The sequence below is a fragment of the Cotesia glomerata genome, linkage group LG4 (assembly GCF_020080835.1).
Source record: "Cotesia glomerata isolate CgM1 linkage group LG4, MPM_Cglom_v2.3, whole genome shotgun sequence".
NCBI classification, from domain to species: Eukaryota; Metazoa; Arthropoda; class Insecta; order Hymenoptera; family Braconidae; genus Cotesia; species Cotesia glomerata.
The window spans coordinates 12,960,528-12,978,952 of NC_058161.1; the positions used below are offsets into that span (position 1 = coordinate 12,960,528).

The 18,425-nt window shown below is 26.6% G+C and overlaps 1 protein-coding gene and 1 long non-coding RNA gene across 2 annotated transcripts in view; both read right to left on the reverse strand.

Annotated features, from left to right (window-relative positions):
* The window catches only part of LOC123263646, a 342,430-nt gene that overhangs the window by 240,243 nt on the left and 83,762 nt on the right, over window positions 1–18,425 (reverse strand). The window lies entirely within an intron of this gene.
* Window positions 1–18,425, reverse strand: part of LOC123263557 (RNA-binding protein Musashi homolog 2) — a 100,418-nt gene that overhangs the window by 77,819 nt on the left and 4,174 nt on the right. The gene's annotated exons all lie outside the window — the stretch shown is intronic.

Here is an 18,425-nt window from a genome sequence, read left to right on the forward strand (position 1 = left end):
TTCCGACGTTAAATTACATTTAAACTTTACTCATATGCTTTTGTTATTGTTTGGTATATAATATCACACACATTTCAGAGAATAACATTCACTGATTTTTATAAAAATTCTTAAACAATAGCTTTTGTTTCCGAGTTGGAATGCAAACAAAAAAACAAGTGGTTAATTAACGAATCGACTGCCCGTAAGAAATAACAATATACGTCGGAAATATATTCTTGCAATATATATTTATATTTTTTTAACGTATATTGTAAGCTATGTTACATACTAGCAACCTGCAGTAACTGCTGAGATTTAAGGATTATAAATTAGAAAACTGGCTTGTGATTTTTTGAATAATAACACACATAGTTTGGGAACTTTTGAAATAAATTTTAAAAATAATAGAGCTATCACAGGATCAATTAAAAATAATTTAATGGACAATTATGACGGAACAAATTTATAGAACCAACAAACTATTGAAAACTCCTCTAAAAACTTTACATAAAAAATTGACTACCGAAAAATATATAAAACCAAAAGGCACTAATTCTTATCAAGACCTTTCTAATAAAACCAAATTACTCTCTTAATTATTCAAATCATAAATGACTATCGTGGAAAAAATATCAAAACCAATTTACGATAAAGATATACCCGTTACTAAACTTTTCTTAGTCTCTTAATTATATAAATTAATTTTTGACATATAACCACATTCACATCTACAAAATAAAATAAATAAATATAATGACGTTTATCGCGAAATTCTAATCTATTTACAACTACTTCGAAAACTTATCATAATAAATGAACTATTTTAGAAAAGGAAATGAAACATTGAAAACGACCTAATTCAGGTCTCGACCTTTCCAATTAACTAAATTTAATTTAAAAAACTTATTTTCTCCTAAATACGCTACAGATAAAATTTTCCTTATTCTCTTAATTGTATAGATAATCTAAAATAAATTAAAAATTTTAAACACTTATTAAATTAAATCAAACATTCAAACCTTCCCGGTTTTATGAAAGTTATTTAAACTCTCTGTAAGATGGCGTTGCGCACCGGATCCAGAACTACGTCACTCTCCCGCCAAAATTCAAATTTAAAAATAATTTCTAATTTAAAGCTTATCTGGACAACTATTATGTTGTTGAACTTTCCAATTATACTAAATTTAATTTAAAAAACTTATTTTATCCTAAATACGCCACAGATAAGATTTTCCTTATTATTTTAATTGTATAGATAATATAAAATAAATAGAAAATTTTAAACACTTATTAAATAAAATTAAACATTTAAACCTTCGCGGTTTTATGAAACTTTTTTAAACTCTCTGTAAGATGGCGTTGCACACCGGATCCAGAACTACGTCACTCTCCCGCCAAAATTCAAATTTAATAAACAATTTCTAATTTAAAATTCATCTGGACAATTATTATGTTCTTGAGCTTTCCAATTAAACTAAATTTTATTTAAAAAACTTATATAATCCTAAATACGGCACAGATATAATTTTCCTTATTCTTTTAATTGTATAGATAATCTAAAATAAATAAAAAATTTTAAACACCTATTAGATAAAATTAAACATTTAAACCTTCCCGGTTTTATAAAACTTTTTTAAACTCTCTGTAAGATGGCGTTGCGCACCGGATCCAGAACTACGTCACTCTCCCACCAAAATTCAAATTTAAAAAATAATTTCTAATTTAAAGCTTATCTGGACAATTATTATGTTCTTGAGCTTTCCAATTATACTAAATTTTATTTAAAAAACTTATTTTATCCTAAATACGCCACAGATATAATTTTCCTTATTATTTTAATTGTATAGATATTATAAAATAAATTAAAAATTTGAAATACTTATTAAATAAAATTAAACATTTAAATCTTCCCGGTTCTATGAAAGTTTTTTAAACTCTCTGTAAAATGGCGTTGCGCACCGGATTCAGAACTACGTCACTCTCCCGCCAAAATTTGAATTAAAAAAAAATTTCTTTTTTAAATCTTATCTGGACAATTATTAAGGTCAAGACCTTTCCTATTATACTAAATTCTATTTAAAAAATTTATTTTATTATATAAATATACCAAAAATTATAATTATACATCATGTAATAGTTATTATTAAAGTAATAAATTTATTATAATATAAGGAATATTACAGTTAAATTTAGATGTTATATTCGGAATATTATGAAGAAATTTAATAGATCTTTACAAAAAGAAAAAATTTTAATTAAAAAAACAAAAATATATATTCCTCCTAAGTGTTTAATTAATAACCCTAACAAGAATAAGGAAATAAAATAAACCAAAGAGAGAAAAAGTTAAGTGACAATTAACTTTGGGGTAATAAGTATCCCAAAGAGAGAATCGATGGCTCTGACAGCAGTTTGAAATGTTTCCAAGAATGAAAAGCCCGGTTGGAAGGTTACCAACCAAAAGACGCTTGGTATAATGATATGACAACCAACAAGAAGAATACCGAGGTATATAGATGTCGACGACTTAGAACAAGAACAAGAACCAAAGCACAAGGAGAAGAATAAGAAGAAGAAGAAGAAAAAATCTGCCAGCACCATTTCTATTCGGTAATTACTGTTACAGCACGGACAACTCTAGAGGGAAATTTCCATCTTCGGCATCTCCAGCAAGAAACTCCATTACGGAAATAGTAGTGAGTAATATTTTTTAAGCTCAGGCAAAACTTTAATTTACGTACGAAACAGTCTTGCTTTCTTTCACACTTTTTTTTATTTTTTTCTGGTATTATTACTCTTTCATTTTCATTGGAGGGTATCAAAATATCAGAATACTATACGCTGGTTATTTTTCCTGGGTACTACGTCGACGAGGCCAAATGAAACGAGGAGGGTAGAGAGACGACAAGGATCGATGAATTTATTCGCGGTCCATTTGGCAACGAGCTCGATGCGGCGACGTAATTCATGCAATACCTACATGCTAGATAAAGATACACTGCACGTTTAAGTTATATGTGTACAAATATGTTCTACTATCACTAGTAGCTGAAATTCTTGCTGTATGTTGCATCTAAAGACGTACAATAACTTAAAAAGGATAACGGATTTTTTCATTGGAGAGTTAGATTCATGACTATGTTACTATTGTGTGCGTTTCATCTGGGAAAAATTGGAAAAAATTCATGGAATCCCTGGAGATCTTCTTGTTGGCCAATCTGCCAATTCAATTTTCCAGAGCGTAGAAAAATTTTAATCATTGGAGGAAAACATTTTATACTTAAGATTGTTAACATTGTATAAAAAGACAAAGCTTGTAAGTTTATTTGTGAGCACAGAGTAATAGTTTAAATATTTGATACTACCTTGAGAAGTAAAATTTATGAATTTAAGGAAAATTATACTCACTGTTAAAAATTTTTGTAAAATCACAATTATATTACAAAACAAATAATAAATAAAATTACAAATCAGTATATAGCGATGCGAAATAAAATACAATTCATGTAATTTTCCAACACCTATCAGGAAATCTACTAAGATGTATTGTAATTTTACAATCTTCATGTATAAACCTAACACGCATTGTAATATTCAGAACCGTTGGTCAATTTTTAAGAAAAAGCTTTTTAATTTTGCAAACATTATTTGTGATCTGATTCAGCATAATTGTATGTAAAATCACAAAAAAATATTGTAATTTATATTACAATAATCTCATAAAATATTTAAAAAGCTTTTTTTTACAAAAATTAGACTGATGTATCAAAAAACAACAATGTCCTTCATATTTATTTTTACTAATTTTTGGTCTATGGTTGTTTATTTGTAATAATGAATTCGAGGCATTATTTATCTTTTATAAATTTTAATATTACGCTCAAATGGTCATTTCGAAATCAATATATTTGAATGAGTATATGTTAGACTTTAATTTTTATAATATTCAATGAATTATAAATAATGTAAAAGTTAGTTATTTTCCATCAATAAACAGCATCAAATAACACAAATAATGTAAATAATAATTAATAAGCCGTAAAGCTCAATCACCACATAGGATTAGCTTATAAGAATAATAAGATGTTAAATCACCTATCGGTCGTACGGCGTAGGGCGTTAGGTATCGGTCTGGCAAGCGCGCGGCACGCGTTCGATTCTTAGTTAGGGTGAATATTATTTTCACTTTATATCATCAGAGTTGTAAAAATTAGGTCTACGTGAGATGCAAAATATAATCAGCGCTTCATAAAAATAAAATGACAACAAATATTAAATCAAATCTTTCTTTTTTATTATTTCAATTAAAGTAAAATTCAAGGAAAGTATTGTAATTTTACAAACTTAGCTAATCTAAAAATATATGTAAAATTACAAAACTGTTTTGTGAAATTAGTAACCTCACAGAGCTATATATGTTTTGTTATATTACTATGCCTGATTGTAATTTTAAATAAACGTTTTGCCTATTAGCTTAAAATACATTTCTTGTAAAATTACAATAGAAATTTTGAACGATGCATTTCATAATGGAAATTGAAACTTATTGAGCTATAACACTAGGAATTTTTATTCAATAATTTATACAGTTATTCGAGGATACTCACATAAAAATAATTATTTTTTATATTGCTGATTTTATAAGCTGGAGAAAAGATATTAAAAATTATTTGAAAAGAAAGTACAATAAGGTGAATTGATAATTACATGAACTTTAAAATTAAATTGCCAGAATTTAGTTATCAATGCTTTTGATTTTATTTGGGAAAATCTCGTTAAATTTTTATTTTAATGAAAATGAAAAAATTTTTCAAACACTCAAAACTTTGGAACTAATGGACCGATTTGCCCCGTTTTCAAACTTGACCGAGATTTTCGTTCATAGAATAAATGTATTGAGTTTCATCGAGTTCCGTCAAAAATTGCGGCCGTAATCGTGCTTACAAGCCCGGTTCTATCACATATATATAAACTTTTTAGCGGACGCTATTTTTCGGTATAACTCAACAAAATAAAACATATAGCAAAATTTTATGTAAATTCCAACATGAGGACCTCTGCAACAGATTTATAAAGAAATCTACCTAAGACTAATCAACGAATTTTCTTAAAATTCAATGTATAAGCTCTAAATATTATTATTTATCATACAGAAGGCTTGATTTATTAATTCTGTTGAATAAACAATTTCAAATATTCCAAATAAATGGTATTATTACTCAAGCGCTGTCTAATATCGAAGAAAATCTGATGAATTTTATAAATATTTAATATATAAAAATATATTTAAGCTGGTTAAATATGAGATATTACACATAATTATTTAAATCATAATAATATTACAATGTTTACTGTACTTAATAAAAATATAACATTATGCGAGAATTTGAAGGTTGATAAGTTTAATAGTTATTAAAATAATTTTTTTTTCAGTTAAAATAATATTTCAATTATTATAATTAATGCTAAAAAATAGTTTAAATGAATAAATAATTTAGTGTGCTTACTTTAAAGGATTGTGTTTAAATTCTGTAGTTATTTTGATAGAACTTTTGTTTAAGAAGACGATATGGGTTTTATGTAGTTAGGTAGTTTCACCAGCAAATGTAAATCTAACGCAAGTTACAAGGTATTCTATCAATTTTTTAAATGAAAAAATGTTTTTTGAAATTTTTGCAAGTATCAAAAAATTTATAAAAACAAAATCCATTATTTGGGTACTAAATCTCATTTTTCAGATTTTTATAATTTATTTTTTGTTATCTTTAAAAGGATCAAGGATTTAATGTTCAAAGTAAAGCAGAATCTAACGTAAATTAATATACTCTCTGAATCAGCGTACGTGTTCCAGTTGTTTACAGTTGGGCGACAATAGATTTTACCAACATCATCATCATCACAACAGACCCAATGGATGAGTAAACATATACCTAGTAAATACAATGCCTGACTATGAGATTGTTCAGAACCATCAAGGCTACCTGATCTTTACTCTCTTACTATACTTAGAGTCGGGATAGAGACTGGATAGACGAATGGCCCGCGGGGACGATTAAGTCCAAAAGCTTAATGGGTTTTCCCATCAAGTATCTTACGGCTGTTGACGCTAATTGGATTATCAGCCCGGTGTAAAATCCGAGAACAAAAAAAAGATCCGGAATGGAAGTAGATTTCCTATTCAAATGAGACCACAACAGTGATAGTGTAAACACTAGAGCAATTTATAAAGTAAATAAATTTTTTACATAAAATGTGAAAAAATTTCTACAATAAGAGCGTATTTAATAAGCTTTCAAATGGAGCTTACAGGAATTTAATAATTTATCGAATTTAATAGTAATTGCTTAAAGACCCACTAAAACTCACAATTTTATTAAATTTAAATACTTTTAAATAGCTGTCATTTTTAAACTTATTGATCTAGCAAAATAAATAGCTATGTAAATAAAAGGTTATTTAATGAGCTTTCAGATAAAATTTACCGCTATTTAGTAAGTTATCTTATTCTTAAGCTATAGCAAGGAGAGACACTAAAAGTTTTCATTTTTAATTAATTTTTAAAAATGAATAATTGCTGTAATTCGTAAACTAACCGAGCGATTTAGCTGATCTTCGAAGTTAACCTTGGAAATCCTTCAAAAAATAAGTACGCTACGTTTTATGGAGATCCGATAAGAATTGTGTGAGTTATAGTAGAGCCCGGTTATATCGCATCAATAAACTTTTGAGTTAATTGTATTTAATGAACCTAGATGAGCTGAGTCAGAAAATAGCAAAATTTTTCAAAAGTTATGGACAATTGTAATAGATTTCTATGAAATCTTCTAAAAATTTCATTGAATTGACCGGAAAATCATTTTTTAAATATATTGATAGATTATTAGGAGCGTTTTTTATGAGTTTTCAGATGGAGCTTACAGGAATTTAATAAGTTATCGAATTTAATAGTAATTGCTCAAAGACCCACTAAAACTCACAATTTTATTAAATTTAAATACTTTTAAATAGCTGTCATTTTTAAACTTATTGCTCTAGCAAAATAAATAGCTATGTAAATAAAAGGTTATTTAATGAGCTTTCAGATAAAATTTACCGCTATTTAGTAAGTTATCTTATTCTTAAGCTATAGCAAGGAGAGACACTAAAAGTTTTCATTTTTAATTAATTTTTAAAAATGAATAATTGCTGTAATTAGTAAACTAACCGAGCGATTGAGCTGATCTTCGAAGTTAACCTTGGAAATCCTTCAAAATATAAGTACGCTACGTTTTATGGAGATCTGATAAGAATTGTGAGTTATAGTAGAGCCCGGTTATATCGTATCAATAAACTTTTGAGTTAATTGTATTTTCTGAACCTTGATGAGCTGAGTCAGAAAATAGCAAAATTTTTCAAAAGTTATGGACAATTGTAATAGATTTCTATGAAATCTACTAAAAATTTCATTGAATGGACCGGAAAATCTTTTTTTAAATATATTGATAGATTATTAGGAGCGTTTTTTATGAGTTTTCAGATGGAGCTTACAGGAATTTAATAAGTTATCGAATTTAATAGTAATTGCTCAAAGACCCACTAAAACTCACTATTTTATTAAATTTAAATACTTTTAAGTTGCTGTAATTTTTAAACTTATTGATCTAGCAAAATAAATAGGTATCTAAATAACAGGTAATTTAATGAGCTTTTAGATAAAATTTACAGCTATTTAGTAAGTTATCTTATTCTTAAGCTATAACGAGGAGAGATGCTCTTAATGAACTCATAAGTTTGGAGTCAATTTTCTGACATCTAACTGAGTCCCTTTTTTGGACTTCTTTTTGAGTTGCGTATAATGAGCTTATAGACATTATAAACAAAAACACAAATTTCTTTTTAATATAAAGCTGTCAAAATCTTATTCATTTTTTATTTATTACTTCCTGATTGAGAAATTAAATTGAAAATGATTAAAAATAATTCGAATTAAATGATTTAAGACAATTTGAATAGATTAATATATAGATATACACTTGGCATAGGTTAACTCATTTCTCTTAATCCAGGTTAATTAAATTTTTCAAAAATTTTAAATTATATTATGAAGTAATCGGCAATAATGTTAAAATCTGGTTCATAATCAAACTAATTTAGATAAAATAATAAAATTAGATTCTAATCTGAAAAAATTATGGGAACTTTCTACATTTAAGGAGTACTTTGCATGTATCAATTTTAAACATTTTATTCGAATTTAACGATATCTTATAACTATATACTTATCAATTATTGTTGAATTTTTAATATTCATTAATTTATCTATTAGATTTTATATTGTGAAAAGTAAACAAAATTTATATAGACTATTTAAAAAAATATTACAAGTAGACTTTTGAATATTTTTTAGTATATAAATATTCGTAAAAGTTACTTTTTCTCTATCGATACACAGTATCAAATAGAATAAATAATATAGACAATGATCGCAACATTTCATCACTATATAAACTTAGCTTATAAGAATAATGAGATGTGTAACGACATATCGTTTGAACAGCGTAGGGGGTTAGGTATCGATCTAGCACGCGCGCGACTCGGGTTTGAATCTTAGTTCCGGCAATTGCGATTTTCACTTTCTCTCTTTAAACCGACAATATTAGGTCTAACTAAAATAATAAACATTCGAAATCAGCATCTGTGCTTCATGAAACTCTGAATTATTTTTCATAATTTACTTTTATTATTATTATTATTATTATTTTTGTTGTGTTCTTATTATTGTTATCATTATAATAGCGTATAGAGATAAAAAATCATTCATTTGTGTGAGTTCAGAAAAAAGAGCTCTTTAAGAGCTCGTTTTGATGAGTTCTTAACAGGCGAGACCATCTTTTTCTCGCTTTGCTCTCACGGAGCTCAACGGAACTATCTCTGTCGCACTTCCAACAGCAGAGCAATTGCAGTTTCGATTGGTTTCACAAAACGAATGAAATTTTTGAAAAAAATGCTTTGTGGTGAAATAGTTTATTAAATTATCTATTATCACTAAAAACGTTTTTTCAAAATTTCCATTCGTTTCGCTAAGCCGATTGAAACTGCAATCACTGGTCTCGGCTGTTAAAGTCTACAATAAGCGGCGCATTCGACCTCTTCAGAAGGTCTTAAAGACGTCTTTTAGACGTAGACTCTGACGTCTAAATCAGAAATCTGAGCTCATTCGGAATAACTTAATACGTCATTTTGCTATCTGGGTATATACTACTTAACACACTACTTTATATATTGGTTCTATGACTCTATATCCGCGGACAAAATATCCCCGACAAAATATCCTGGACAAAATATCCTCAGACAAAATATCCTTAAGACAAAATATCCTTAGGACAAAAAATCCATGGATAAAAAATCCGTGGACAAAATATAAAAAAATTGACATATCAAATACAAATAAATTTACACGCGGATACTCTGAATTGCAACAGTTGTTTATTGAAATTAATATTTATAGATTATTATCATTAATCATTAATACATTTAAATCATTAAATTAATTTTTTTTCAAATAAATAGTTTTTTTTTGATTAATTTTATTATAATTTAAAATTAATTTTTTTTCTAGATAGAAATTTTTTATGAAAGTTGATTTTTTTTTAATTAGTTTGTTTTTTTAATTAATTTTATTTTAATTTGAAATTAATTTTTTTTTTAGATAGAAATTTTTTCAAATTTTATTTTAAACGCGGGTAATCATGTTGCGCCCTTTTAACATGGTTTTTGTGTGTGTTTATTCGATATTAGACCAACACAAACGCGGGTAATCGTGTTGCGCTCTTTTAACATGGTTTTTGTGTGTGTTTATTCGATAAACACCCTTAAATTATTGAGAGTCAACTTAACACATTTTTAATATTAAAAGTATGATTATTAAATTAAAAATATTATTGAACTTAAGAATATTTTGTCCACGGATTTTTTATCCATGGATATTTTGTCTTAAGGATTTTTTGTCTTAAGGATATTTTGTCTAAAGATATTTTGACAAGGATATTTTGTCGGGGATATTTTGTCCGCGGATATAGAGCCCGGTTACCTATATATTATATTAAGATTTTTTGTATCAATTTTGGATGGCCGCAAGGAGTTTCGACTTCATGGCCAATTAAATAAATAAATAATAATAATAATAATATATTGAAATGGCAATTTTTACTGTTTGAAACTGTAATTTTTTAAGATAAAAGAGTCGTTATTTACTATAGTGACAGCTACTAATCACTTATTTTGGAGATTAAATTATAAATTGTGGCTTTTATAACTTTTACATTAAGGACGTTCCCAAGGAAAACACTTTTCTTGGAATATCGTTCAAATTTTGAATCCAGATACTTATAAGTGTCCTTTATACGTAGAAATTTTTTAAAACCCTTCTTGCGGTGCTAAATTTTGAATAATCGAAAGTTTAAAATCACATATTTAACATGTGATCCCTATCCTAACCCTCATTGTAGCGCACTTTTTTTTTAAATAACTACAGTAATTTTTCTTTAGAATTTTTATAAAAACTGAAAATTGTTAATTGAACATATAATAAACATATTTCTCAAAAAATAACAAAAAGGAGCGGTATTCATTTAGTTATAAAAAATGTTGAAAGTGAGTTACTTTTCACTTTTTTTTCATTACTCGATCAAAGAGAGATGGTGGCTTGGCAACGCTGCGTTAGGCGGGAAGTTTTAAATACCCTAAAGGCGCAGCAGTTGTAAATAAATGCGAGTTGCTCACAAATAGGTTAACTGTAGGATGTTGTAAAAAAAATGTGATTTCGTAAATCTCTGGAATATTTATTATGAATTATTTTTCAACATTAATACTCCATATGTTAACATTATTAATAATTATAGATTCAAAAATATAATTAACAATATAGTTTGTATAAAAACTCTTGTTTCATTTACTAACATAAAATGAAACATTTTAGAAATATATTATTTTTTAGACAAGTTTTTTTTTAATTTTTTTTTTTGTGATTTTAATTTCTTTATCATTATTAAGTCATTATTAATAAATTGTTTTTTATTAATTTCTCTTCAAAATAAAAGTAACCTTCAAATATTCAAACTCTATTACACTCGTCTCAAATATAAATAAAAATATACAGAAAGAGATTACAATGTTGCCAGATCGGAAAAACGACGCAATGGGTATATTTTTGGACTTCTGCGCACGTTCGCGCCACTGAAAATGTACAGTGGATCGCAACTTTTTGTTGTTGCATTTATAGTATGGTTTATATGGGGAGACCGTTTTTAAAGTTGAGCACAACTGCTACTTGGGAACGTTCTTAAGTTCTGCAATATTTATATTTTTGCCACCCCGATGTCCGCTTTACTGTTTGAAACTATAAAAATGAATTGGAATCCGAGTAAATATTACCGAGGAAATTGAGACCAGATTTGCTCAAACCTTGAAAAAGATTGCAATAATTTGTATCAATGAAAATAATTAAATATTCAAATGAGAAACACCAGAGCCTTAGAATGTCGTCGAGAATGAAAAGTTAAGGTTAAACTAAACGTGGTAAATAAAACCTCGGGCATTGTGTACCGGGAAGTTGTTGAGACCAAGGGCTGGTACTGCTGCCTCATCCTCTTGAGATTCTTCCTTATATATCTTGTATACATATACAGTTACTCTTGTTCACTTGTTCACTATTCCTCAGTAGTCTTCTTGTTTTATCTCTCCGCGGCACGATAGACAATCCACCACACCCGGGTTCTTTTCTCAAGAGTCCCGATATTTCCCTCTTGTATTCCTACTTTGTTGACGAGTCTTCTCTGCAGTTCTTTCTCCTTCTTACCATTTCCGCAACCGGTCCGCTTTTATTTAAATATTAAATATTAAATGTCAAATACCGCTGACGTATATTAAATTTCGCTTTTATTGTTATCGTTAGTGTGCTTCATGTTAATTCCTATCAGATATATATATACGTTTTGTTTTATAAAACGGAAAGATATAATCTCTACTTTTTCACCCTCAACCCCTTCCTCTCCTTCTCCTCCTTCTTCTTCTCCTTCTCCAGGTAGCAATAGCACATGTAGTATGTAGATAGTCTGACGAATAAAAGAAAGAGTTTAAATTTCAAAGAGAATTAAACGTTGTAGATGTTAACGGCCGACTGGTGTGAGAAAGTGCACGCAAATCACTCCACTATCTTCTTTTTTACTTGCTGTCAAGTCAAATTATATTCCGGGGTTTATCTCCTAAATATATATAGAGTGGAGAGAAGAAGGGAGTAGATTTACGGATAACGTCGACGTCTCAAGAGACTTTTATGTATGTTACCATTAAAAAGCTCTCAATTATAATTGTATCTTCAATAATTCATTTTTTTTAGTTAGAATTTTTAGAAATCTATTGCATTTGTCCTTAATTTAGGGAAAATTTTGCTAAAATTCAGAAAATACTATCAAAAGCTCTATCTTTAGATGCATAATTAAAAAATGACCTTGTATTTTGTGAAATATTGAGATTTTTTAAGATATAAGCTCATATTGATGTTACACTCATCAAGAGCTTTCATTTGAGTACCCACATCAATTTTTCATATATTTTATATATTTATATATATCATATATATAAATATATAAAAAATATATCAAAAATGCATGTGGGTACTCAAATGAAAGATCTTGATGAGTATAACATCGGAATGAGCTTATATTTTTAAAATATATGTTATATGTATGTATATATGAAAAATATATCAATTATGTTATTAAATTAAAAAAAAAAAATTATTTTTAAAAATTTGCATTTTTAAAAATTTTTTTTTTGTCATTATTTTTTTGTTATAAATGTTTAAAAATTATTTAATATATGCTAAATTAATTTTCATTAATTAAGAAATAGCCTTGTACCTTGTGAACTATTGAGATTTTTGAAGATATAAGCTCACCCCGACATTACACTTATTGAGACCTTTCATTTGAGTACCCACATCAATTTTTCATATATTTTATATATTTGTATATATTATATATATGTATATATGAAAAATATATCAAAAAAGCATGTGGGTACTCAAATGAAAGCTCTTGATGAGTGTATCATCAAAATGAGCTTATATCTTTAAAATATATATTATATATATGTATGTATGTAAAATATATCAAAATTTAATATGTTATTAAATTTGAAAAAAAATTATTTTTAAAAAATTGCATTTTCTCATTTTTAAAAATTTTTTTGACATCATTTATTTGTTGTGAATGTTTAAAAATTATTAAATATATGCAAAATTAATTTTCATTAATTAAGAAATGACCTTGTATCTTGTGAACTATTGATATTTTTAATTATATAAGCTCATCCCGAGATTACACTCATCGAGACCTTTCATTTAAATACCCACATCAATTTTTCATATATTTCATATATTTATAAATATTACATATATGTATATATGAAAAATATATCAGTGTTTAGTATGTTGTTGAATTTGAAAAAAAAATTATTTTAAAAAAAATTGCATATTTCCATTTTAAAAAATTTATTTTTCACATTATGTTTTTGTTATAAATTTTTTAAAATTATTAAATGCATGCCAAAATAATTTTCATTAATAAAGAAATGACCTTGTATCTTGTGAACTATTGAAATTTTTAAAGATATAAGCTCATCCTGACATTACACTCATCTAGACTTTTCATTAGCGTACCTACATCAGTTTTTCAAATATTTCATATATTTATATATATTATATATATGTATATATGAAAAATATATCAAAAATGCATGTGGGTACTCAAATAAAAGCTCTTCATAAGTGTAAAATTGAAATGAGCTCATATCTTTAAAATATATATTATATATATGTATATATGAAAAATATGTCAAAATTGAATTTTTTTTTTTCGATTAAAAAAAAAATTATATTAAAAAGATTACATTTTTCAGTTTTGAAAATTATTTTGTTATAAATTTTCGAAATTATTAAATATAGCTAAATTAATTTTCATTAATTAAGAAACGACCTTGTATCTCGTGAACTATTGACATTTTTAAAGATATAAGCTCATCCCGATGTTACGCTCATCAAGATCGTTCATTTGAGTACCCACATGCATTTTGATATATTTTTCATATATATATATATATATATATATATATATATATATATATATATATATATATATATATATATATATATATATATATATATATATAAAATACTTATAAACATATGAAATATATGAAAAATTGATGTGGGTACTCAAATGAAAGGTCACGATGAGTGTAAAATCATGATGAGCTTATATCTTTAAAAATGTCAATAGTTCACATATCTTAATTTAAATCATGTTATAAAAAATGAAATCTTCATGTCTCTTATAGTGTCAATAATCGGTGCTTTCACCTTAGTAAAAAAATTTTAAATTTTTCTAAAATCAAATAAATATTTAAAACAGCCATATCTCGTAAACTAACTGGCGGATTTAGCTCATATTCAAACTGTATCTCGTTATTGATTCATAGAATAAGTTCACAAAATGTCATAAAGATCGGTTAAGAACTTTAAGCGCAAATCTGCTTACACCTAAAACTTACTTTAAATTGCAACAAAGGAGCTCCAATCTATATCTCTATATTTCTAAAAAAATCCACAATAATTGGTCAAAGCGATCTGTTTTATTTGCACCTAGGTCGGACGATATGCAGCGGACATTTATCGAAATTCGATAGCGACTAGGGTTGATAATAATCGAGGACTGGTGGTTTATTCCTCCGGCTGTGGGTCGTTAATCGCGACACGTCGCACATCATAACCTTCTCGTTTACATCCATTCCTTTTCTCCTCTTATTTCTTTTACCCTTCCGAGGCTATTATTATCCTCAAAGTGCTTTAAAATTTCTCTTTTATTATTAAGCATTATTTAATAAAATCAGAGAATAAACTCTTTATCATAAGCGGGGAAAGACGGCTGTTTTGACACAAGGATTCTCTTCACAGCCCTTGCTGTCATATTATTGCGGTCTGTTCACATTACTACCGACAGAGAGAGATGCTGACGATAAATGTACAACGCCAGGCTCCTGTCAGGCTCTAGTGGGAGAGTATAGTAGTTAAATTTTGATTCCCACATTTCCCAGTGAAATATCGTGACACTTAGTACATGTTGTCCATTGCTCTTGATGGTTCACATCATCACGCAGAGTGTTATTGTGAACCTTGCTCCATTTTTTTTAACAAAAAATTTTCCTTTCACATTTACTGAACGTAAGTTCAGTTGTCTATACTTGAATTATTATGATTGCTGTTTTCTGTTTTCTGATATGAATGTTCGCGACAATAGACGACACACTTTTCGTTCACAAAGTTTCTTTTTCACAACTTTTATTTTTGCTGTCCATTGTTGGTATTGAAAATCAACGAAAAATTTTTTGCAAAAGAAAATATTCACCAGGTAGCAAAAAAATAAAAGGATTTTATTTTATACTTAGATTTGCGCAGAAATATATACGGAATTTTTGTTTAATTAAAATTTTTAGATTATCTATACAATTAAGAAAATAAGGAAAATTTTATCTGTGGCGTACTTAGGATAAAATAAGTTTTTTAAATAAAATTTAGTATAATTGAAAAGCTCAAGAACATAATAATTGTCCAGGTAAGTTTTAAATTAGAAATTATGTTTCAAATTTGAATTTTGGCGGGAGAGTGACGTAGTTCTGGATCCGGTGCACAACGCCATCTTACAGAGAGTTTAAAAAACTTTTATAAAACCGGGAAGGTTTAAATGTTTAATTTTATTTAATAAGTGTTTAAAATTGTTAATTTATTTTAGATTATCTATACAATTAAGAGAATAAGGAAAATTTTATTTGTGGCGTATTTAGGATAAAATAAGTTTTTTAAATTAAGTTTAGTTAATTGGAAAGGTCGAGATCTGAATTAGTACCTTTTCAATGCTTCATTTCCTTTTCTAAAATAGTTCATTTATTATGATAAGTTTTCGAAGTAGTTATAAATAGATTAGAATTTCGCGATTAACGTCATTATATTTATTTATTTTATTTTGTAGATGTGAATGTGGTTATATGTCAAAAATTAATTTATATAATTAAGAGACTAAGAAAAATTTAGTAACGGGTATATCTTTATCGTAAATTGGTTTTGATATTTTTTCAGCGATATTTATGATTTCAATAATTAAGAGAATAAGGAAAATTTTGTGACGAGGATATTATTATTTTAAAAGGAATTTTTATAGTTTAATTTGGTATCATCAGAAAGGTCTTGATAAGAATTAGTGCCTTTCGGTTTTATATATTCTTCAGTAGTCAATTTTCTATGTAAAGTTTTTAGAGGAGTTTTTAATAGTTTGTTGGTTCTATAATTTTGTTCCGTCACAATTGTCTATTAAATTATTTTCAATTGATCCTGTGATAGCTCTATTATTTTTGAAATTTATTTCAAAAGTACCCAAACTAAGTGTATGATTATTCAAAAAATCATTAAGTCAGTTTTTTTATTTATAATCATTAATTCTCGGCAGTCACAACACTGCAGGTTGTAAGTTTTTAATTATACTTGAAATAAAAATTTGCAAAGAAATATACGGAATTTTTATGATAAAAAAAAGGTACTGATAAAATTGTGAAAATTATAATTTAACCTTGTCTTTGGTACGTTAATAATTTTATATTCAATAACTTTATAATCAATAAGTATTTGGAAAAATAATAAAATATCAAAGATTAATTATTAAAAATTAAAGCTACTAAAATGATGTTAATAATTAAAATAATAGGTCTGGTAAATAATATATCTTTTTAAATAATCGAATCTACCTAATATTAGAGAGCTTTTTAGGCATTCATTTAAATATCATTCAATCGTACTACTATTAAATATCTTTTCCCAAAGTTATATACTACTATTTATTTAATCAGATTAATATAATATTTAACAAGGATTTGTTTAATTACTAAAAAACTTATATAGATTTAAAGATTTAAAAAAACAAACGTACTATTGTAGATTTAAAATAAAAGTTATTTATAAGTTTTGTAAGGATAATACTACTAGTCAGTATTTAGAGCCTACACGGTCAGTATTTAGTAAGCAATGGTGAATATTCTGAGCTATCGGCTTTAACGTTAATTATTACAATTATATTTTTATTTTTATATATTTTATAAACAAAAGTATTATAGTTTTTTAAAACTATAAGAGAACACTTGTTTTAGCTAAACTCCAATAATTTACAAATAATATTCATTTTATCTAAACTGCACACTGTTAAAAACTTTCGTGAAATTAAAATTATATTACAAAACAAATAATAAGTAAAGTTACAAATCAGTGTATAGCAATGCGAATAAAATACAATTCATGTAATTTTCCAACACTTATCAGGAAATCTACTAAGATGTATTGTAATTTTACAATCTTTATGTATAAACCTAACACGCATTGTAATATTACAGAACCGTTGGTCAATTTTTGGGAAAAAACTTTTTAATTTTGCAAACATTATTTTTCATTTGATTCGGCATAATTGTATGTAAAATCACATAAAAATATTGTCATTTATATTACAATAATCTCATAAAAAATTTAAAAAGCTTTTTTTTATTTTTACAATTTTCACTGTAAAATTACCCAGTGCAATGTAATGTTACCAGACAATTTTAATTATATTACACGAATTGTAATTCTACTTTACTGTTTTTCAATTTTAAAAATGATACTTTTCAGTTTTACAAAAATGAGACTGATGTATCAAAAAACAACAATGTCCTTCATATTTATTTTTACTAATTTTTAGTCTATGGTTGTTTGTTTGTAATAATAAATTCGAGGCATCATTTATCTTTTATAAATTTTAATATTACGCTCAAACGATCATTTCAAAATCAATATATTTTAATGAGTCTATGTTAGACTTTAATTTTTATAATATTCAATGAATTATAAATAATGTAAAAGTTAGTTATTTTCCATCAATAAACAGCATCAAATAACACAAATAATGTAAATAATAAATTATAAGACGTAAAGCTCAATCACCACATAGGATTAGCTTTTAAGAATAATAAGATATTAAATCACCTATCGGTCGTGCGGCGTAGAGCGTTAGGTATCGATCTGACAAGCGCGCGGCTCGCGTTCGATTCTTAGTTAGGGTAAATATTATTTTCACATTATATCATCAGAGTTGTAAAAATTGAGTCTATGTAAGATGCAAAATCTAGTCAGCGCTTCAAAAAAATAAAATGACAACAAATAATAAATCAAATCTATTTTTTTTATTATTTCAATTAAAGTAAAATTCAAGGAAAGTATTGTAATTTTACAAACTTAGCTAATCTAAAAATATTTGTAAAATTAGTAACCTTACATCTATATATGTTTTGTAATATTACTATACCCGATTGTTATTTTAAATAAACGTTTT